Raw genomic sequence first — 24,573 nt, forward strand, 5'->3', positions numbered from 1 at the left:
GCACTGCAGGCAAGGCTTCAAAGAGCAGTGCAAAGCAGGTAATGAAAGTGCACTAAAGCACCGAGAAAAATACACCTTAAGTCAGCTGAGTGCCTGAGTTGAGAAATAGACCCCATTTACAACGTACAGACAAGTTTGGGATTGCAATTGCAGGCAAAATAGTCAGATAAAGAAACAAATAGGTTCCTGCTTGAGAGATTTGCAGATTGTATACCCCATCGGCAGCAAGCCCAGCAAGCTAAATTGGATTTGGACTTGCTGAGAAATCTGTAGAGAAATTATTTTTTCTTTTATTTCCCCAAGGATATACATTTTCACTGCTCTAACTCCCACCAAGAGGACAGATAAGCATGATTGTCGGTGAAGTGTAATGTGAGCAATACAGGAAAAGGAAGCTGCTGCCTCAACAGTTATGCTGATGTGCACCTGTGAATTCCCGTCATGCAGACGTAACAGGACTCTCTCTAAGATGGTCCGTTTTTGCATCAAAATTGATTGTGTATGAAGACTTACAACAGAAGTTTTCAAATTGGCCTCTGATCTGGGGCAAGTTCTTTTGACAAACATTGATACACCTCACTGATGCCATAGGTGATTATGTTTTCCTAAGAAAAGGACAGGGTGTTTTTTCTATGACAGGTTCTGGGCAGTAAAAGACCCTGATTCAGGATGCATTTTGATCACCATCTGCACATGCCAGAAATCAGAAACTCCCAAAAGGAAAAATATTAGGGGACATTTAGTAAGTTATTTTGTTTTCTAATCACTGACTTTGGAAGAAAAATATCAATACAAACTACATAATAACATTCCTCATGGAGCAATGTTATCACTAGGAACAAGTAGATGCTATTTATTGACTGTAGCTAGAATGAATAAAGCTGCTTTTAAGTGGCTCTGTTCTCTTCTTGCTGATGCAATACTAACACGACAGTAGATGACTGCTCAAATCTTCTTAAGGCTACTGGAAAGAAAGGCTACATTTTGCCGCCTTTCTCTGCAAGGCTACAGGTCTTCTGGACCAGCTCAGTACAGTCATCCAGAGTTGAAATGGCTTGAGAGAGAGAGATTGTACTGCTGAAGCACAATAGTGGCAGACACTTATTTGGTCTTTTATATGATCACCTGCTTCAGGGGAGGACCTGCGGCTTTGATTTCCAAAAATGCCTATTTAAGGCACCCACAAATTGACTCTGATCATCAAAAGCTGCAGACCCCTTCTGATTAACTTTCACCAAGTACTCCTTACTTTTTGCTGCAATTAAATTTGGACTTATTTAGAGAGGGATTTGTCTGCATTTGCTGATAATTACATTGTATTTTGATTAGTAATTCATCTAGCAGCATTCTGCAAATGTACATTAAAACAAGACAGACTGCTTTTAAACGGAAATTTCATAGTCCAGTTACCATGACAAGAAACTGAAGGTACTGGTGTTTTCTGCTTAGACCAAATCTCATATTGCTGAGCAAGATGAAACATCGCATGGCAGTGAACATGCAAAGAGAATTTGTTACAGACCTGTCAGTCTCACAAGGCTACATTTTAACCATCTATGGGCTGCAGGCAGAGTCCAGAGACAGCCTTTGCTCACCAGGAGGAGCAACTCCTCTTCCTCCTTGCGCCTCATCGCTGGGGCTCAGAGACACCCCCTGCACTGCTCTGGATGACAGCAGCAGCTCCTTCCCAGGTGTGCTGGAGGCTGTGAAATCCCTGCAGGCAATGTGGGAGCCTTTTGGTGTGAAGTTACACCTAAGATGAAACTCCATAGGCATCTCGTATCTCCTCTTCTTTTCCATCCTCCATTTCCTTCTGCTTTACCCTCTTTCAGCTTTTACTGCTTTTCCCTCTGTATTTTTTCCTATGGCTCTTTTAATCTTTACATAATAATTTCCCTCAAAATACCGTGACAGCTTTGGCATTTTAGTCAGCAGAAATCTGTGAGGCAATAACCTTGTCTATTGCAAACAAGAAAGCATGAAGAAGCCAGATAATTTCATTTGCACATTTCTCCATTTTGCCCAATACTGTAATAACAGGATCCAACTGGAAGTAAATATTTTGTGCTTTCCAACCTGCCGATGCATTGTGCAAAATTGATTGAGTTACGCTGCATCGATTTTTTGGAAGATAGTGTAAAAATAGTATTTCTCTCATTCCCAATTAATTTCTGAGAGAAAAGTATTATGATGGATTAATAGTGTGTTATGAATCATGACATCTACTCATTTAATGTCTTTTGCACTGCAAATGTATGCCATGTAATTGCAGATATGCAAATATAAAAATATGGTAAAAGGCAGTTTCCATTAAATATACTCAGTGTGAGAGGAGATAATAGCTCATTGCAGATCACCAGCTGCATAAAGAAATGCTGAAGGCAAAGGCTGTGTCCAGTATTATAGCACTCCCCTGAGAAAGTCTAAATGGGCCAAATGCTCTCAGGAAACTTCAAACATGGAATGCCACCTACTGGGCACCTGCCCTGGTCACTGCACGGCCGTTTGTACACACCCAGCCTGACGTCTGCAGGGGAAAGCATTCACAAACGTAAAGCATGACTCTGGGAAAGTCAATGGATTAGGGAGAAAGATATTCCATGAGCAAAGAAAAATACCCTTAAAGCTTACCTTACCAGAGCAGTGATGAAATAGCCATCCCCAAAGAAATCATGGGAGTAGTTTTCATCAGATGTACACAATTCCCTTGGGATTACTGGAATTTTTTAAAGTTGGTAAAATATTTAATGCATACTGCAACATGGTTAAGATGATAGTTTTGTGTTAACAGGTGATGAAAAATCCTCTACAATCCATGTCACTTAAGAAACTAACTTTCAGCATAAGGCATAGGATTTACAGAGGAAATGTAATGCTCTTGGTCTAGTCCTTAAATTTCAATGCAGCATTTGGTGTCAGCAGTGATTTGACATCTGAATGAAACACTATTTGGTTTACAAGGGATAAAGCACGAGTGATCATCCAGAACAAGGGAGAAATGTAATATTTCCATCAGGAAAACAATAGATTAGGATGCTTTTGATAATAATTTCACACCAGCACCATCTAGAAACATTTTCTTTCCACTGAAGTGCCGCTTCTATTCTCTGAAATGAAGGATTTAGGAGTTTCTGTGTCTGAAATTATTCTGCAAGGTTCAGATCACGCAATTAATGGTTTGGGAGGCATTTAAAATGCCTTTGAAGAAAAAACTTCAATGCATAACTTCTGGAATACCCTGAGAAGCAATGAGACAAGAAAAGGAATAAACTAGTGAAATATTCTGTGCAAAGATGGAGGTATAGGGACGAAACCTTAGTGTTTTGGACTATGGGAGTAGACCAAGATTTCTTTATTTGTTTGACCCTGGATTCAAAAACATTGACATACTATCAGCTTTCATTGCCAGCTTTGAAAGTCCCAAGATACCAAAGCATCAGACACAAATCACACAGTATACGCTCAAAACCACCAAAACTTCTCTGGTGGGGATTCATTGATTTAAATTGAAAGAATCTGGTTTTGTGATGAGTTTTGAGGAATCAGTATCGCTGCAGTAAGGCAATTTTGAGAGTTTTAGTGAACAGTTGAAAGCCTCTTTCTAAAAGAGTTCAAACACAAAGTGAATAAACCCACCTTTACCTCCTTCTGGGAGTTTACTGGGAGAGGCTTCCACATTGCCTGGCTTTGTGGAACACAGGACACTTTAAAAATGGGGTAATGAACTGATTGCATGAAAATGGAAGTGAGTCACATACTTTCTAAGCACGTGACTTAATATGATACTGCTATAATACTACAAAAGCTTTCTTGTCTTTCTTACAGAAACTGTTCTTCCTTGATCTATTGAACAACTTCATACAGGAGGAATTATCCTAGATACTTCTTCACTCTTCAGTGTGTGCTCATTCTTCAGAATGTGCTCTGAATTGATCCATACTCCATGGCAGTTCCTGGAAATTAAAATCTGAAGGAGAAAAATGGGTGCCAGACTAAAAATAACAGCGATGAAGTAGTTTAATATTCATACTTTAATATCCTACTTACTGAAGCCAAAATTGTGAGTCCCCATGGATCAACCTGCATTTTTACTTATATTCTAAGGACAGTTCAGTCCACCTAACTCCAGCTGTCTCAGCTCACTAAGTAACTTCAGTAGCTCCTTCGTTACGTAATGAAGATAAATAGATGCATGAATGAAACCCACCTTAAAACTGTGGGTCAAAAGACATTAAATGAAACACCCTTTGAAAGCACTCACTCATCCATTGACTGCAGAAATAGGCTTAGGGACAAGTTTAGCCCAGGTATATGCACTTAAGTAAAGTATTAGATGAGATGAACCCTAACTCCCAGCAGTGACACATTTGTGAATAAATACCATGAGAGACATGCTACACAGCTGTATCAATACCTTGGGCACTAAACTCTCCTTCAACCCATTCCACGCATTCTTGCCGAGATGATCATCCATATTTGTTTGGACCATTTTCACTGTGTCCAGGAAACTTTTCCTTTCCCTCCTGGAGCTCTATGGCATTAACAGCCTCTGCTTTAAGACATGCTGCAGCTCATCACTCATCTACTCCTGCAAGCAACCTACTCAGTCTTCTCTTCTACACAGTAAAAGATGATGTAAGCCGGGTGTTCTGTATTTTCCGCTGCTTCCATAAATATTTTAAACTATCAAAAGGAGCTGCGCTAATTTTTCCCCTGACCACCTTCAGCCACTGTTCCTGAGATCTCCTGGTTCCAATAGTGTACTGCATGCACACTTGTATCTGTTATATGTATCTGTGTATGGACAGATAGACACACAGGTACACTTTAATATGCACATGAAAACAAAACTTTAGCAAGTTTATTACAAGGGTCCTACTCCTGCAGACATCTCCATATGTGGGGATCATCATGCCTGTGTCAGTCCCAATGCAAATATCTGGATCACAGCCAGCCCGTGCCTCCCATGGTACCTCTGAGATGTCACTGAATTTCATTTCTTCAGAGGCAGGAAGGTCTGGAGCTTTTGGAGAGTCTGACTTTCTATATGCAACCAACCCAAGTAGAGTGAGGTGTCCATTTCAGCCCATGAGCCATGGCAGGCATGATAAAATAGGCTTGAAATTTACAAAATGGCTACTGTTGATGAGGCTTAAAAAAAGTAAACCAAAACCAAGCAGACATGACTGTGTTGACAACTTGGAGCAGAATGAAATACACACTTTACATTAAAATCAAACTCAAAAATTGTTTTCAGGCTCTCAAACTTGAGAAGGAGGCTACAGAAAATGGGAGAAAGTAGGGTGCTTGTTTGGGATTTTTACTCTCAGCAGTAGAAACCAATGCCCTTGAAAAGCAGCAGGTGAGCTTTTGATGCTCTTGAAATTTCCAATGCTTCAGCATCTGATTTTCCTTAAGAGACTTAGACATAGAAGTGCTAGCAGAAAAAAGTGGATCATTGCAAGTATACCAGGCAAGCAGATGGGCAGCTCTTTACAAAACCTTAAAAATAATGAAAAAAAGCAAAAAGTTGCAAATAACATGTTATTTTTAAGAACTGGAAAACCCCACCAGCAATTATAATCTGCACCTTTGCATCTTCTAAGAGCTCAGGAGGCTGTTCTTTCTGAAGCAAATGGGTTTAATGCAGTCATACCAAAACGGTGCAGATAATGTAAATGCAAAATATGTTATTAAAATGGAACAAAGATAAGTAAGGGAAGGAAATCTACAAAGTTATTGGGACCTCTGTGTCAAGACTCATTACCCACAAAAAAAATGAGTGTCATTAGCAGTGTGGGACCAAAGCCATTAATATTTGGCCAAGAAGTAAGATGGAAAGAAGTTTTGGAAGTATCTATCCCTAAGAGTAGAATTTGAATGAATGGGGAGAGATGCCAAATAATGCTAATGACATCAGATGGTAAATTGCAAGTTGTGCTTTCTTCAACTGAAATAAAGGTGATTGATTGAAAAAATGTTGCCTCTTTCCAGAAAGCAGCAGATATGGGAACTTTACCTTACATCTTTTTTGCTATTAGAAATCAAACCTGTGCTAATGATGCTGTGTTATTGTTTAGTGCAATTTCTATGTTTACTGAATATAAAGTCGAATAGAAATAGTCAGAACCATGTATAAGGCAACTTTGCTTTCAATCCACCAAATGAGATACCCAAACAAAAGAGCTCTGTTAGCCATTACTCATTCCCTTTGTTCTTAACTTTGATTCCCATCCCTTTGCTTCCAGCTCCGCACCTGGTCACTTTGGGAGTTTGTCTAGCATAGAAAGTACTTCATGCTAATGCTCCACCTGTGAATTGGCTTGGCTATTCAAAAAATTTAAATATGTCTGCAATCGCCAAGAGCTGGCTCCCATTTGGGGAAGAGGTAACTGTGTTAATCCACACATTATCCTCCAGGGTCATTTAATGACATGGTAAGAATCAGTCTTTAAAGCATCTTTTGGACAATGTTTCTACAAAACCCTCTGTAACTCATTCTACCTAACACTTTTACCGTAACAACAGGGAATGTTTGGGAACTCTGTTAACAGAGAGCTCACCGTGAGACATCAGATGCCTTTTCACTCGCTGCCTTGCTTTCCACTGAGCTCACACTGTTAATATTGTAGTACCTACTATGCAGCAAGCCTACATCAGACAACAAGAAGAATCAATTGTCACAGGTTTGGGCCTTTAAATCACATATTATCTACCAATGTTTTTTGTCTGAAACAACCAAACCCGTGCAAGGAGACTCAAACGCATCATTAAATCCCAAGGAGACATTTCAAGAACAGAATCTCAGTAGGAAGTAGAAAGGTGACTTCTTTGTTAAGTTAGTTAAAAAAAGGAAAAGGAAAAGGAAAAGGAAAAGGGAAGGGAAGGGAAGGGGAGGGGAGGGGAGGGGAGGGGAGGGGAGGGGAGGGAGAGAGGAGAGGAGAGGAGAGGAGAGGAGAGGAGAGGAGAGGAGAGGAGAGGAGAGGAGAGGAGAGGAGAGGAGAGGAGAGGAGAGGAGAGGAGAGGAGAGGAGAGGAGAGGAGAGGAGAGGAGAGGAGAGGAGAGGAGAGGAGAGGAGAGGAGAGGAGAGGAGAGGAGAGGAGAGGAGAGGAGAGGAGAAGAGAGAAGAGAGAGAAGAGAAGAGAAGAGAAAGAAGAGAAGAGAAGAGAAGAGAAGAGAAGAGAAGAGAAGAGAAGAGAAGAGAAGAGAAGAGAAGAGAAGAGAAGAGAAGAGGAGGAGAAAAAAGAAAAAAGAAAAGAAAAGGAAAGAAAAGAAAAGAAAGAAAAGAAAAGAAAAGAAAAGAAAAGAAAAGAAAAGAAAAGAAAAGAAAAGAAAAGAAAAGAAAAGAAAAGAAAAGAAAAGAAAAGAAAAGAAAAGAAAAGAAAAGATCCATCCAGGACTGTTCTCTATTCAATAAACATCCTTGCAGAGCACAGCAAAAATCCTCCTTTAGTACAGGCTCAAAATGAAGTGGTTTCACAGTGATGGTGTGACACTTCTGCAACTGATTGTGTAGTGACACCAGCTGATGAATGCATAAGTTGCAGATACTTACAAGATGAACGTCTGGTTCACATCTGCATTAAGCCTATTTTTTTCTTCTGTCTCTGAAGCCCCACAGCTTACAGCACCACAGTATTAACAAAAGCACATTACCAAGAGCACTGCAGATCTCTAGCCATTCCCCTCAGCCTCTGCCTGCCTATACTGCTGACTGGCCACAACAACCTCATTTGCTCTTTAACATCAGCTGTGCGAGGGAGGATACATTCTTTTTCTGGACATAACATACTCTGATAACAATGCCTTGCTTTTTGCAGTATCCCAGCACAAAGGACTTTTCTTGCTGCAGTTTGAAAATTAAGGACATGTCTTTATCTGGTTCCCCAGTTAATCTCCAAATGTTTGCAAATGATACCCTGGGGATGTGTCTCAAGACAGAAGCAGGATTCAGAAACAAAGTTGGAGGGCTCTATCTACTCATTCAAAACTGAAAGCAGAGATTTACTCTGATCCACTGTTTGATGTACATTGCACTGTTGATGTACATGCATTTCCACCAACTGGATGTATACATCCTTAACCATGTCTTCAGGCTAAATTTATACATTTCCCTTCATTCACAGGATAGTGAAGAAAGGCAGGGAATCATTTCAGTTACTGCTAGGCAAGGTTAATTTATGTGCAGCTGTAAGTTATACGGGGCCCTGAAGATCTGGGTCCTTTTTTCTGTCTCTACCACCAAAACTTGCAGCAACTTATCAAGGCACTCCTCTGTTAGGTCCAGCCTTCAATCATGTCTGTTACCATCTCAGTGATAAGCTCTTTCATACTGCCTGATTTGGGTATGTGCTAGAAGCCCTTACGGTTTCTCCAAACCCTACCCATGAGAAAGAACAGATCCAGACCCAACGAAAAAAAAGGACTCCTCAACAGACAAAGGATTTTCACTCTGTGGTGCTTAATTGCCAGTTGGGGTTAAAAGACAACACCAATAAAATCCCAACAATACAACAGATGGTTTTCATGTTTCGTTTTTGTTGTTGCTGTTGTAAAGGTGCCAGGACAGGCTTCCTGTCTTACAGATTCAGCTCAGTGCTAACACTTCTTCACCTCCAGTACCTCCCAAAGCCAAGAGTGGCTCTAATACTTGCCATAAAAAAAGAAAGCTGGTTACAGCAATGAAATACCACATCCATTTCAAGTCTAACTTGCATACAGTTACGGAAGATGCATCTGGATATTTATATGGCAATTTGTTAGAACTGCACAGTCCTACAGGAAAGCAAACTCCATGGTGTTCATTTGTTGTCTTCCCTCTGCTTTATATCATATTTCCCAGAATATACTGTCATGGTTTAAGCCCAGCTGGCTAGTTCCCAGTCTAAAGCTGAAACACAGCACTGTACCAGGTACTAGGAAGGAGAAAAATAACTGTTACAGCTGAACCCAGGACATATGTGCATGTCTTATTTATTTTATTAAAAAAATAACCCCAAACCATACAGGTTTGGAGTTTGCTATTTTTTAAGTGATTTTGTTCTCCTACAACTTGACCTAAAATTACTTACAAAGTTGTTAATAATCTCAAACAGAGGAAAAGCCCATGGGTGTCTTAAAAAAGCTACCAGACACTTTCCGCCTCTTTGAAGGGCAGATCTTTGAACATCAGGCCTCTCATTCTCTTAAAAACGGGGAAAAAGAAGTGGAGTTTAGGCCTTTGCATTTCTAACCTGAATCCTGTCCATGGCTTTTTCTTTTGACCCAGTCTATAGCACCAAGCAGCAGCTGAGGCTCCAGTTTACCTGGGCATTTCCTACAGCTCTACAGTGGGTTTAACCACAGCCTACAGCCTCCCGGATCTGATGCTGTAGGGAGAAGTCATGCAAGAACCAAAGCACATCCCCAACAACAGAACCAAGACAACTCCCAAATGAAGGTTGTGCTGGTCTTTGCAGGAAGCTGATCCTGAAGCAGGACTATAATTATCCTCCTGTTAATTGGCATAAATATAAACAGGATGAATGATCATGATGTTAAATCTCCTTGCGCCTCAGAATCTGATTAGCAAAGCCTTCTCTTCTTGGCTTCTCTATCTGCTCTTTGAGAAGCCAAAGTATCCTTCATCATAGCAAGGCTCAGCAAGCAACACATGCCAATTCCACTTCTGGACACCTTCAGTAAGTTAGTACTTATCAAAATCCATCCAGTTAAATTTAAACATGATGGTCTATGAGAGACTTGTACTGAATTCCCTCCCTTCCCTTCCAAAGGAGGGGTTACCTGAACAGCTGTACCTTCTCTCGACCAGTTGATTTCCCATAGTGTCACCACTGATGTTTAAACTGTCTTAATTATTGTACAAGGAAAAATAATTATTATAGTATTTATCTCTGTTGATTAAATGCTGCTGGGGAAAAGCAAGATGCCTTTTCTTAATTCTTTGGTAATTAAAATTAACACAGAGTTTTGTATTAATTTAGATATTTGTGCTTCTTCTAAGGGCTTTATCTTGCCTGCCTTATGCAGCAAATGGGAGGGAATGTGCAACAATGAAAATATGGTGAGAATTCCCTTTTTCCTGATTGAAAACAGCCTTGGAAAAGAAGTAGATTACATCCAGTATCCATTTGAATAAATTTTACTAATTAAGCTGTTATTAATGGCAGCAAGCTGTCCTTAATAGCAGATAACTATATGCATTCAGCTGTGCCTGCTTACACCTTTCAAGGTGGGATCCACGGGATCCAGATAGGATGGGAATAACCAGGCATGCAGAAAGCTGTGAGGGCTGCCCACTTGCCTGGCTGCCAGCCTATTCTCAGAACTCATTTAATGTTGTCAAATTAGCATTTTTTCAGTGAACACATTTCCCATGGGATATTTCTGCCCAGCATGAGGGCTGGACATCATGTGAGCTTCAGTCCTCGTAGTCTTCATTCACTCTCTGGTGTTGCTTCCTTCCTTGTAGAAGTTAATAGGCATATCTGACCTTCCCGCTGCTAAGTGTGTTTTATGAGGGCATTAGGAAGCTATGCTCTCAGCAAAGATAATTACTGTGCGCAGCAGTGCAGAGCTGTAAATGCAAGAGCAATATTACGGTTCCAGCAGCAAACCTCTCAAGAGAATTGTATGCATAGTGTCAAAAAATATATGTTAATTGATAAGAAATACTACATTTGTTGCCTCCCTGAGAGCAGCACACAAGCCATGCACTTAGGGTTTCTTGTAAGACGTTTTAAAGATATACATCTTGACTCGGGGAGGTGTCATGCTTCACTGAGACCATGGGGAAAGTCCCATCAGAACCAAAGAGACTGGGCTCAAGCTTGTCACGAGCCCTGGGCAGGGGTGTGGGCTGAGCAGATAATCCTGATGCACCTGTCAGGGCAGAGCAGGCATGAGTAGCAGCACCCATCCATCTACGAAGGCACCAGTGTGCTTTGTTTGCAGTGAAGAACAATGTGCTGTAGCTCAGAATATCAACTTGTTTATATTCCCCTAACTTTAAGAGGTATTGCCTTACAGATTGATTGGGGTAGTGGTGATTTTTCATGTATATTATGCCTTTTATTTTGAGATACTTCAGGAGGCTGTTTTCTTGCTACAGAGAGGAGACATTTCACATCTATTTGGAAATGTCAGTGAAGTCTTGGACAATTTTCCACATATCTCATGATGCTATTTGTATTGTGCTGAAAACATGCACAGCCTAACCTGTCAGGTCACAAGATCACACTTTGTGTCCAGAATCAGCAGCAGACCCTGTCCGGGCCCCTGGAGTGTAGCAGTCATCTGCGATACCTCCAGCCCCTGCTTGTCACTCCATAGTTACCATCAGAACTATGAAGGGAAGGCAAATAACTCCAGACAGAAGGAGGTAAAATCCATCTTATCCGAGGTGTCCCGTTTGTATGCTCTCTAGTCAGAAACTGGACAGACTTGAAGTCTGCAGGGATTTTTTCCTCCCTCTATCAAAACCTCATCACAAATTGCTGTGCTTTCTGTTCCTGCTTCTCTCTCTTTTGTCTTTAGGAAATCATTTTGGAGGGAACTGGTGATTTTAGCAGCTACTTTTCATCTAGAATCGGCAGATGAAGACATTCTGCTCTTTTCCTGAGCAAAGGAGCTGGCGTGGGAAGAGCCCCTGAGGCTAGGCAGGAGCTGCCTCGAAAACACATTACAGAACATTCTGTTGAGGACTCAATACATGTGCAAAAAGTGGCTGTGTTGTTTGAAGGGCTTTGAGCATGTGTGTGCATGTGTGTGAGCTATTGCAGATGGATGTAGGTTAGAAGTAGGCAGTAAAGGCAGACAAACGACTGTGAGGTCAACCCGAGAACAGTGAAGCATCAGAAAAAGCTGAAGGGATGTGCAGTGAGGGCACAGCGCTGGCTGGAAACAGAGGTTTGAAATATGGAGGAAGGAGTTGAATGGCTTTCAAGCATTCAGAGTGACTACATCGGCAAGACACACTTTTACGCACTTTGTAAACTAAAGGGCAGCACCAAGGATCATGCTATACTTCATAACCAAGCTCTTCCCCCAGAGGCAGGGAGGTGACCCCTTCTACTCACCCCCAGGACCACTCTTCCCTCCTCTGGGGCTACAAAGGCAAGGGGGTGACCATCTTCAGCAGTTGGTAGCCTACCAACTTATCCCATGCTGCCCAAGACAGGCAATGACTACCCAGCTGTGAGACTGCCTCACTGTGCTTCTCAACCGCATCCCCCACTTCTTCTCCAATAGCAGGACTGCTGCACTGCATTTATTACACTCTTAAACCAGCTGCAATCTGAATCTGACACTGTTTAATGGAAACGGTGGTTTTAGCTACTTTAAATGCTGAGGGTGTTTATTCTGTGGATGCTTTTAAACTGGTTTTGTCCTGGTTTATATTTGCTTAATTTGAAGAAGTTGCAAATAAGAACGATTTTATTCTAATGAAGTAGATTTGTCCTACTTTATCTAATTCAGGATTTTTTTGTTTTTAATGATCTGACTTAAATTAGTGTACTAATCCCAGCTGTCAAGGAATCAGGAGTCACTGGCAGAGCGGAGCACTAGATTTCTCTGTCACAGGATGCAAATAATACAACCACAGCACTATTCTTCACATTAAATATAACCCTAATTACTTTCTGTAGGACTTTTTTAATTTGCCACTTGTATGTCTGTACTTCAGCCCAAGTGAAAAGAAAAAAACACTTATATGCAAGGTCAATCAGAAAACACAGTACCTGCTGCTAACTGAAATCCTATTTGCACATTCTTTGTTAAAGGCAAATCCTCATCACTCAGGCTCCTAGCAATACTGAATGGAAACCTCTTGTTATGAGTCCATGATTACATCGTGCTGTTGTCTTACTGATATCAGACCATATCCACCAGTAAGAGAACCTCTGATCTATTCTCTACAAAACCAAAATTAGATCATACTGCACTTCCTCTGGCCTTTACCAAAGTATCACTGACAGCCACAACAAATCTTCCTACTGCTTGATTAGTATCATCAGAGAGTGAACTGTGATGGACAGAAGATGAAGCCATTAAGTTCAGACTGTTACTGCAAAAAAAGGGAAGGATCCCAGGGGAGTGTGGCACACACCAGTATCTGTGCATCAGGGAGAGTGGGAAAGGGTTGGGATTCTCTGTCGGGGACCAAGCACTAAGAAGCAGCCAAGCACCCAGTCAGCCCAGCAAGGCACCTCATCAGGGCACGGGCAGCTCTGGAAGTAGAAAGGGGATGTCACCCCATCCTACCACCCCATTTCCAGGCACTGGTGGGGCCACACTTCCCCCTTCCTGGTAGCACAGTGAAAGTCAGGGAAAGAGGCAGACATTCCTGAACAGGTAACACCCCTCTCCCCACAGATTTCTGAAGTTCCTGGCTTTCTCTCTGGGGAGGTTTCTTGTGCTGTGGTTTGCTTTTTTTCCTTCAGATGTGTCTGATGCTCACATAAATTAGTAACTAGAATGTACTTCGACATGAATTTAGAGCATTTGGAATATTTGACAGGAATTTAAATGTGTCAAGAGTGATTACTCCTTTTTTTGTTCTACTTTGTTTAACAGGAACTCCATGAATGAAGCAACTTGAGGACTTCCACATCACTAGGGCACTTGGCTGACACAGATTAAAGTCCCCTCGACCCAGCAGAACATGTGCCTTGGCCACTGGCAGGAGGATTTAGAAGGACAGGCAGGGAGGGCAGCTTGAAGCACAGCCATTGCTCACTCCTGCACCTAGCCACTGCTTGCATCCTCCATGCTGCAGCCACATGAAGATCTGTACTCACAGACCAGAGTGAGTGATGTTCAAAAATAACTTTCCCACATGAGGGACCAAACTCAACAGGAGCACATGGGGTGGGGGGCCAGTCACTCTGATTTCCAGCAGCACAATGAATTTAGGGGAGCACCAACACAGAAGCAAAGGGTTTTGAGCATGCCAGAGGCAAAAAATATCAGAGGCAGATGACCAAAAGGGAATAAAAAAGAATTTGTGTACGCTTTTTGCAAATAAAGGCTATGGTGTAAAGAAGTAACTGATCTGTAGGGTCAGCATCGCAGCACGGACCCTGTTACCAGCAAGCTGCTTGACTTTCCAGGGCCACATGGAGCAAAATCTGGAAATGAAGGATATAAAACATGAATTGCGCCTGTGGACTTCAGCGCTAAAATAAATTGCTTCCAACTCATGAACATTAATGCTGTTTTATAGAAATGTGATGCAATTTCAAAAAAGGCTGAGAGAATGTGATGTTTGCAAGGTCTGTGCCTGATAACCCGCACATAATGGGAAGAAAGAAGAGATAGAACAAATGTGATGCAGACACTTATATCCCAAGAGATTTGAAAAGTGTCTGTGCTAAGTCACTTGGAAAATCTCACGAGATTAAATAATTCAATGAAGAAAAATGTTCTTTTACGAAGCAAAGAGGCAGGGGGAGGGAACAAGCCTTATAGAAAAGACGGAAATGTGGATTAAGTGTTGTAATAGATTGAAGTAAGTAAACAACTACTTCCAGACTGTGCTGTGTTTTGTTTAAACAAAGAACAGGTGAGTGTTACAATGTAGATCTACCTGACAAATACAGCTATAAAACACATCACACCCCTGGGAAGGGAGAGCAGGAAAACCCTGCCTCCGAGATGGAGAGGTTTGTTTTGCAGTGACTGTAGTCAAGGCCAACCACAGTCAGTGGAAATCTGTCTCCCAGTTTAGGTGTCTTTTCTGGCCCATTACAGATCCTTGTAGAGGAAGCTCCTGAAAGGAGATCAAAGGTACTGAAGAGTACACAAAATAACTCTGATGGGGAAAACTGATGGCAGTGAAATGATTTGGGCCGAACCCAAAATCCATGCAACCAAGCAATCAGGAAAACTGCTGCCTGCTTTGGTAAGATCACTTATGACTTACGAGAAGCAGTTAACCAATACTTTCCTGGGCTGGGATATTAACCCTCAGTGAACAGGGTAGTACAAGGATAGCTCTGCTGAAAAGGGCAGAGCAGCCAAGGTGGTTCCTCACTTATATGGTACCAGCAGCGGGTGAATATGTCAGGACAAAATAGACAACAATGCTATGGGTGAGACTTGTGAAAGAAGGGTCCTAAGGCCATACAGCATCCGTGTCCATGTCTCTCATGTAATGAGGAGCCTAGAATTAGACACAGTACTCCAGATGTTACCTCACCAGTGCTGAGCAGAGAGGCAGGATCACCTCCCACAGTGTCCTGGCAGTGTTCTGTATAGCTCTGAGGTAATGTCAAAGATAAGCTCTATATCATCTTTCCCCATATTCCTTCTGGAGACCATGGCATTTCCTAGGTGTAGGACAGAGGCCTGACTATAAACAGAACTCAAAGAGCTGTGAAAGCCAACAGCTGAAAGTCAGAAACACAGCACTGCACCAGCTACTAAGAAGGAGAAAAAATGACTGCTACTGTTGAACCCAGGAGAAGCTTTTTCAAAAAATTGTATATTCCAGGCTTTGTGTGTAGAAAAGCAGACAAGGCAAGCCTTGTGATTGTATTTCCTTCAATACATTTCACATTTCACTTGTATTTCCTGGGAAGGGGAGATAGAGACAGACCACATTCATCTGTGTCAGGAGAAGGTCTAACCCTCACTAATGTAACAGGAGAGGGCCAAGCCAGAAAAAGCACTTTTCAGTAATTACTTTGCCTCAGCAATTTCATTTTATCGTAGCTGGTGTTAGTGAAGGCAAGTGAAAGGGACCTAAGAGCATAACATGACAACAGCATGGCACATGAAAGGCTTCAGCTTTCTCAAAGACAGATCGAGTCTGTCATCTTTATCTGATACTAATTGGGAGCTTTTTCATTATCACAGCCAAATTCTGCCCTTAGCTACCTTCCCATAAATCTTTCTGTCATTTTCCAGTGGGAGCCGGAGGCAGATAATCTGATAGGGAAGTGGTAGAAGGACACGGGGGGGTCAAAGACTACCCCGGGAATTCATCTCCTGCCCTGACCCTAGCATATCTGTTAGCTGCAACGACACAAGTTTATCCTTTTCCCCAGATGTGGGGTGAAGGGAGAGCATGAAGAGGTTTGCTAGCTCTGAGAGAGATGGGCTTCAGATTGGATTTGATTTTCATTATTTGCTTGGCAAATTCTGGAGGTGAGCTGGAGAGAGGTTGCTCACTTTACTACTATTGTTTGCATTGGGATTTCAATGGAGTTTGAAATTGCTTACACTTCTGGAATAAAGAATAAGCTGCTCTTATTCTTTACATCTGTTTTCAAATACCACATTTAGTTATACTCTTGGGAAGGGGCAGCATATAGTGATCCTGACTGAGAGGCCACTGTACACTTGGAGCTGCTGGTCCATGTAGCAGCTAAGCCAGGTGAGTGCCTATACAAGCTGAAATCAAATCTCTTTAAAAAAGGAGGGTATTTGAGGAAACCAGCATCATATGGAAGAAAAGGCTCACCAATTCAGGAAAAAAAATGTGGAATCATGGACCAGAAAGGGAATTTTAGAGAAAAGTTATTTTGAGCACAGGATGAGCTTTAGCCTCATTTTAGCATTCCTTTCTCTTGTAAAGATGCAAATGAGTCCACAACCCATAATTTCCACAGCACAGCTAAAATGTTGCAACATGCAGAGAAGCATTTCATAAATACCTGAAATCCAATAGGGAAACAGTAGCATAATTAAATAAGGACACACCACTGTGCAAGCTGTCTGGCCATACATCTATCTCATTTGGTTTATGAGAGTGTCTACACTGTTATTCACAGTATTGCTTTAAAAACCCTGTGTCCAAACTGGAAGCCTGCTAAAAGGAGGCACAAACAGCTGTTTGGGAAGAAGGAGGCTCCTTTGCCTACCCACCTCTGTTCCTGTACCTTGGGATTGATCTGTGTACGTACAAGTACTGATAGTGAAAGGATAAGCATCATACTGGAAAGATGGGTAGCACCAATGGAGTGGAGATCGCTATTGTTCATTCATCTCTCATCACTCTTCTAACCTCGATTTTGTGTAAAATGGCTGATTTCACACATAGGCTTATATATTACCACAGGAATTGGAGGACCAATTATTACATTGCTTGAATTACTTTGCTGTTGTATAGGGCAGCCTGGAGGGCAGAAACAAGTCAGGATATTATTATTTATATGCGACTGTAGTTCACAGGAAGCCAGAAGATTAATCAGGTCCCTCTGACAGGTTTTGTGTGAACACAGACCAAGATGATGCCCGCCTTCAAGTGCCATTTAGTTTCAAGGGTGCTTTCACGTGAGCTCAACCTGGAGCAGCAATGAGTGAAGGCTCCTGCTGTCTGGTAATGGGATTGGGGTGGTCTCTGCTCACATCCCAGCTCATCAGTACATAAATTATCCTGACACCTTTTCTGGCTTCCATGGGGGGCTCTTCATCCTATGGGACACACTCAGGGGCCTGAAAAGATGTCCTCTGTCAAGGACACAGGCAGCTTCTGCAAGGCCAGTGTCGATAATCCCTTGGAAGAAAAACTCACACACTGTATGGCCATGAGGGACACCTAAGGAGCCCCAGGACTATATCAGGGATGGGGAATAGAGGGGAAAAAGAGGAAACACTCCTCAAGTAGGTAAGAGCCTTGCTGCTATCCTGACTGTCAGCCAGCCCCTACCAGTTGTCTTTCTTTAGCAGTATTTTAAACCTTGGTCCAACCTATTACAAGTCTCAAAGAAATTAAGTTTTGCAAATATCAGCTTCTTCACAGAGGCAGGGTGAATTCAGCCATTCCTTCTTCTGCCCAGCAACAGCTATCTGACCTGCAACCATAAGTATAGGTCAGGGAATCACCTTCCACATCATTCCACATCATTCCACATCGTTTATAGTCTGTGCTTTCTGCTCCTTCATTTTCAGGTCAAAAGAGATGGGTAAGAAGAAGGGGTAAGGAAAAATATTGTATTGCTGTTAAAGCAGGAGATGGGAAGAAGCTGAAAATACTGTAGCAGATCTACAAGAGAGGCAAGGGCAGCAGAAGTGCTGTGGGCTGGGGGAAGGCTTGTCCAGTACTGGGGGGCCAGAATCCCACGGTGCAGATAGCATTGGAAGAAGGAGGAGACAAACCCAACATGTTGCTGAGATAGTTATGGTTGAAGTACAGGGAACATTAGTGAAAGCCACTTCCCATAAGAATAGACTTAAATTTTAAATTAGTTCAAACCCACTTCCTGTTGTATTAAATACAGAACGTTAATGAGGTAGTACCTGTGGCCATTCACCCGTGCTCATTACGCACAGCTCCCTTTCGAGGGTGATTTGTGTCATCTAATAATTTGTGTCACATGATTAGAGCGGGGCTTATGAGGTAAAGGATGTCTTATTTAACATTAGAGCTGACCTTTTACCTGTATTTCAGGTACTTAATTACAGTTTGTAATTAATAAAAAATTGAAGGTGTACTTGGTAAAGAAAACTGTCTCCAGAATTGACATTTTGTTCCTTATCCCTTCAGTGTATCTAATGCAATCTTTTTAAATCTTTCAGATCTAATTATGTGCAAATGCTACCAGCTTTAGGTTACAAATCTAAATCACCAGTAATGCAAGGGTGACTGACAAACGTATTCTGGAATAAGTCCCTGCTTTTCCTTCTTTGAACTCACTGATCAATGGGAGACAAAAGATACCCCCCCCAAAAAAAAAAAAACAAACAAAAAAAAAACAAAGAACCCCAAACCAAGTATTTTGTGTTACTGAATGTTGTCTTTTAGGGAGACAAGCGCTACTCACACTCAGAGCAAGCTTTAATGATTATAGAAATAGCTAGTGATAGCTGTTGATTTTGGTTTTAATGGGAGGCATTCCTTTTAAACTTTCCCTACTTGTATCACTAAAAATCACCTTGTTTGAGCCTCAATGTAGTTTTGTTGCTGCTCTGCAAATCAGTTGCTCAAAGTAATCTCCTGTTCCAGTTCAGCCTCAAACCCCATAGAATCATAGAATCATAGAATAGTTAAGGTTGGAAAGGACCTTAAGATCATCAAATTCCAACCCCCCTGCCATGGGCAGGGACACCTCACACTAAACCATGTCACCCAAGGCTCTGTCCAACCTGGCCTTGAAAGCTGCCAGGGATGGAGCATTCACAGCTTTTCTGGGCAACCTATTCCAGTGCCTCACCACCCTAACAGGAAAGAATTTCCTCCTTATATCCAACCTAAACTTCCCCTCTTTAAGTTTTAACCCGTTACCACTTGTCCTGTCACTACAGTCTCTAACAAAGAGTCCCTCCTCAGCATCCCTATAGGCCCCCTTCAGATACTGGAAGGCTGCTATGAGGTCTCCAAGCAGCCTTCTCTTCTCCAGGCTGAGCAGCCCCAACTTCCTCAAGCCTGTCTTCATAGGGGAGTAAGTCAGTGTGCCAACAGCTCACTGAAAAGTCACGGATAGAGGTATGGATGGCATAATGAAGTACTGGAGATCAAATTATTTCTCTTAAACTCAGTTACATACCATGAAAGTGTTTGGTGTCCCATTTCTTCTGATGTGAATTACTAGTATCTATTTCAAAATGAATTAACATGTGACCATCTTTTGGTGTAAATGGTTCAGATGCCTCTTTGAACAGACTCAATTCCCACCCCTGTGAATTTCAGCCTATGGAGGTCTCAGATTCCAGTTGTAAGGATCCCTGCTTCATTCCCCAGCACTGACCAAAGCATGCTTTCCCCCTTTCCTCTCTCAGTGGTCCATTTTAATACATATTTTTGAAATGCAATCATCTTATTTTTATCATTTTTTTAACACAGTGAGGTTTGCCTCTTTTGTATTCAGATGTGTACAATTTTTAGGCTGTTCACTTTAACAACGAGTAGTAAGAATTCTGTTGTCAGAGCTGTAATTTTATGTCATCTTGCCAGAAGTATACTGTTCATGAATGGCAGCCCTGTGATTTGAAAGCAGCAGTTCACTGCACGCCATGCAGTTGCTGCTCAAAACGCTTAGCTGGTTCAGTCCAAGCCACGTTTAAACCAAACAAATCTCTGCCAAACTTCAGAACATGGGAGATCAAGAGTCTCACTTCATTTTGACAATTCTTTGGCATCCTGGTTTCTCTGCTGACTGCAGTTTGTACACAGATGTTCTGGGTAGGAAAAACAGAGAGAAAAGGTGCACAGGCAATGACAGTTCACTCTCTCTTCTGATACAAGAATCAGGAGGCAGCAGATGAAAATAGCAGGTGGTAAATAACAGATCCAGAAGAAATAAAAACCCTCTTTAAATCTGGTTGAAGCTTTCTGACATAATCACAAGTTTGGGGGGAAGACTGACAGATGACTGCATAAAAAAAAAGCAAACCAAAAAACTCCTCATAGTTTTCCCTTGAGAAGCAAAGCATGCATTAAAAGAAAAGATCAGCTTCCTTAGCCCAGACTGGCATGCCCGTCTAGCAGAGAGAATTTACGTATTGGTCACTGTCCCCTGCAGATGTGGATGTGAAGGACACTTAGACCAGCGAGGAAGATGAGCCCCAGCCAAGACCATGGCTCCATCTGCCTGAAGGGTGTGCTGGGGGCTGAGACCTGCCCAGGATGATGCCTCTGAGTCAGTACGGTGCTTGGAGAGGGAGTGCTTGGAGCTGGGCTGAGGCACAGAGCAGTGTGAAAGCACCCAAATGCAGGAGAAGAATCAGATGACATTGCTTTACTGTCTGGAGTCATTGTGACTGATGTGCTGAAGCTCACATGTTTTGTGTCAAGCCCTCTGTCTTTGAACAAAAGGCAGCGTGATGGGAAGCAGGTCACACTTCATTATGGAAAAAGAGGGGATATCTGTGCATTTTTGTGATCTCAAAGTTGCTAATAAAAGGCAAGCACTGATTGTGCCTCGCCATAACTTAGAAGAGTGCACTACTCAACAAAATCAAATAGGTCTTGACATTACCCTTCCCAGCTCCACTCAACAAAGGGCCACTAATTAGTGACAGGCTGCAACTCAGCTGTCATAGAGATCACCTTCATCTTCCCATCACTGCCTGCAAACAAACCATTGCTAATCAGGCAGCCCTGTGCTGTAAAGCTTTTCTGAAAGTCTATGCTCAATTTGTTCAACTTTTCCTAGAGTTACAGCACTAACTCTGAGATAGTTTAGGACAATTTCTCATACATGGCTGAGTTGCTTGGCTGCTCTGTGGACAAGGATGGATGTTAAAAGATGCCGAAAATCTTTTGATGCTTGTTGGAAATGGCAGTGATGGGGAACTTCAATTACAGCTTCAACAGAAAGCTGAAGTGCTTTGCAAACAAATCTTCTACAGCAATTTGTTGTGGTACTACAAATAGTAATACATCTGAAAATATCAAAAGTGGAGTAAAAAATAATATCAAGCTAGCAGCTCAAGTATTGCAACTCCAATATTTGCAAATTCTAAATAAATAAAACAATGCTTCTAATTTTGGATAATCACTGGGCTAGCAATGCCCAATTAGTCTAATAAATTGCCAGCAGAACAACTGAAAGCATCTGTGCAATGATGCATTTGCCTCTCCCTCACAGACATTTTACTTGCAGTTTTATTAAATCGAGACGTAAAGCATGCATAATAATCCTTCTTGGAAATCAACTGCTAATTTGCATAGAAAATCAAATAAAGGAATATATTTTCTGTGATGCAAGATTAAGAAAGGCCTGCACAGTGATACAGGATTGGATAGGTTGTATAACACAAAATTGAAAGAGAAGACGAGATAGACTGAAGGAGCTGAATGGACAATTGAGCCTATGAATTAGGCTGAAGGTGGGCTCGTGCGGAAGTAATGCCAGTTGAGGTATCAACGCTATGCCACAGGATTGATTTCTGCGAATATGGGGGTGGGGAGGGGAGTATCAGCCTAGAAAGCTCAAGGTAGCAGCAGATAAAGAGCACTGTTAAGGTTAGGAAACCAAACAAAGAATTTAGGAACTGGCAAGACTAAGGCCATTGGAATTTTTCCTATTTATATGTTCAATGGCAGTCTTTCATGATGTGTTCATACACCGATTTCCCACAGGACTTCTATCAGAGAGATGATTTTAGGACTGAACTAGGGTGACACAGGCACGAGCAGTGTTGCTGGTCAGCCCTCTCCTTGTTCTGTTACAGGAGCGGCATGATGGACACCATCATGGTCAGAGCATGCTGGATACCAACCGAAGATGTGCCCTTATCCCATCCCCTCCCAGTGTGCCACAAAGTGCTCGGTGAGGTATACAACCTCTTCTCAGTGGCTGTCACCAGCTGAGTGCTCCTCAGTTCATAGTGCCAGAAGTACCAAGCGCTTTGGAAGATAAGCCAATTCAGGCAGATGTGAGCAGGCAAACCAAGGGCAATTCTGCTGTGGGTTTCAGCAGGGGCAAATTCAGATCAACTCCTTCATTCCCTTCCAGACTTGTATTTGAACAGGAAGAACAGAGGAAGAAGGAAACAAAGAAAAGATGGGCATTTAAAAATCATCATGGCTTGACTTCGCAAACAAATATTTGGGAAGGGCTTTACCCACGCTTACTACAAGTGCGCTGATGACTAAAAAGGCCAATGTGAGGTAGGCAAATCCGGCTGCAAAAAGCACAGTAAAAGGTCTCCTAGGGTGGTATAGGCGGGGCACAATTCTTTCTACATTGTATTTTCTCCTCGAGACTAGTTCTGCATGAGTTCTCAAAGGAGTCAGCGGCATTGTGTATGGTGTGTCTCCAAGTCTCCCGATTGGTGGCCAAGGTGGACCACTGATGGTAGTCAATATGGCCAAGGCTGAGGTATTGTTTCAGGGAGTCCTTCTTTGGAGCACTTCTCTTGCAGTGACCGGTGGCAAGTTCACCATGAAACACGATCTTAGGGAGGTGGTGATCCTTCATCCTAGAGACGTGCCCTGCCCAACGCAGCTGCAATTTCAACAATATGGCCTCAATACTGGTGACCCCTGCCTGTTCGAGGACAGTAACATTTGACACATAGTCAGTCCAATGGATGTTTAGAATTGATGGAGGCAGTGCTGATGAAAGCTTTTGAGGAGCTGCAGGTGATGACGGTAGACAACCCATGATTCAGACCCATATAAAAGAGTAGACAGTACAATGGCTCTATAGACACTGATCTTTGTACTTTTCTTCAGGTGTTTATTGCACCAGACTCTTTTATGGAGTTTTCCAAAGGCTGTATATGCCTTTGCTATTCTGGTGTCTATCTCTTTGTTGATCGTGGCATCCAAGGAAATAATGCTTCCCAGATAGCTGAACTGCTGAACTGACTTAAGCTCTGACTCGCCAATGGTAATGTGGGGTGATGATAATCTTCTTGTGGTGCAGGTTGGTAGAGAACTACTGTCTTCTTCAAGCTGACTTCCAGCCCAAAAACTCAGCCACCTCCACAAATCAAGATGTTAAACGCTGCAGAGCTGCTTCTGTGTGGGCAACAAGGGCGGCATCATCAGCAAAAAGAAGTTCAGATGATTTAAGGTCTTAGTGTGGGCCTTCAGTCGCCTTAGATTGAATAGGCTACCATCAGTATGATATCAAATATAAATGCCGCTTTGTATGCCGAGGTCTACCATAGCCCTTTGGAGCATCATGCTGAAGAAGATTGTGAATAAAGTTGGTGCGAGAATGCAACCTTGTTTCACACAATTGGTTATTGGGAAGGGTTCAGAGTGCATCGCCATATCTGACTTGGCCTTGCTGATCCTCATGTAACAGAATAATCATTTTGAGGAACTTGGGGGGACAACCTAATCGTTCCAAGATCAGCCACAGGCCTTTTCTGCTCACAGTGTCAAAAGCTTTGGTAAGGTCAGTGAAAGTTACATAGAGCCCCTTATTCTGTTCTCTACACTTTTCTTGCAGTTGTCTGAGAACAAATACCATGTCTGCGGTACTTCTATTAGCTCTGAAACCACACTGACTTTCAGGTGGAAGTTCTTCTGCAATAGCGGGTACTAGTCGGGTCAATAGTAATCTTGCACGAATTTTTCCAGCAATGGAGAACAGAGTTATACCTCGGTAGCTTGAGCAGTCTGGCTTTACACCTTTTTTCCTATACAGAGTGATGATGATTGCATCACAAAAACCAGATTGTAATTTACCTTGTTCCCAACAGCGCACAACTAGCTCGTGAAATTTATCATGAAGCGCTTGGCCTCTGTGCTTCCAGATTTCAGGTGGGATTCCGTCAACCCCAGCTGCCTTGCCAGTTTTCACCTGTTGTATAGCCTTAAGAGTTTCTCCCATGGTAGAGGCTAAATCCAATTCATTTTTCACCAGATGTTGTAAAATGTGCTGGATTCCTTCACCTTGGACTACATGGTTAGCACTAAAGAATGTTAGAAAATGTTCAGACCAACGATTCAAGATGGAGATTTTATCTGTAAGAAGCGTTTGGCCATCTGCACTAAGTAAGGGGCTTTGAACCTGAAATGTCGGTCCATACACTGCTTTCAGAGCCTCATAGAATCCTCTGTGGTCACCCGAATCTGCACATAATTGAGTCTTTTCTGCTAGGTTGAGCTACCACTTGTTCTGGATGTCTCAAAGTTTCTGTTGGAGTTTGCTACATGCAAGATGAAAG

The sequence above is a fragment of the Pezoporus wallicus genome, unplaced genomic scaffold, assembly GCF_028554395.1.
Source record: "Pezoporus wallicus isolate ANWC-B61680 ecotype Strahan unplaced genomic scaffold, APGP_CSIRO_Pwel_v1 contig_4788, whole genome shotgun sequence".
Taxonomy (NCBI): Eukaryota; Metazoa; Chordata; class Aves; order Psittaciformes; family Psittacidae; genus Pezoporus; species Pezoporus wallicus.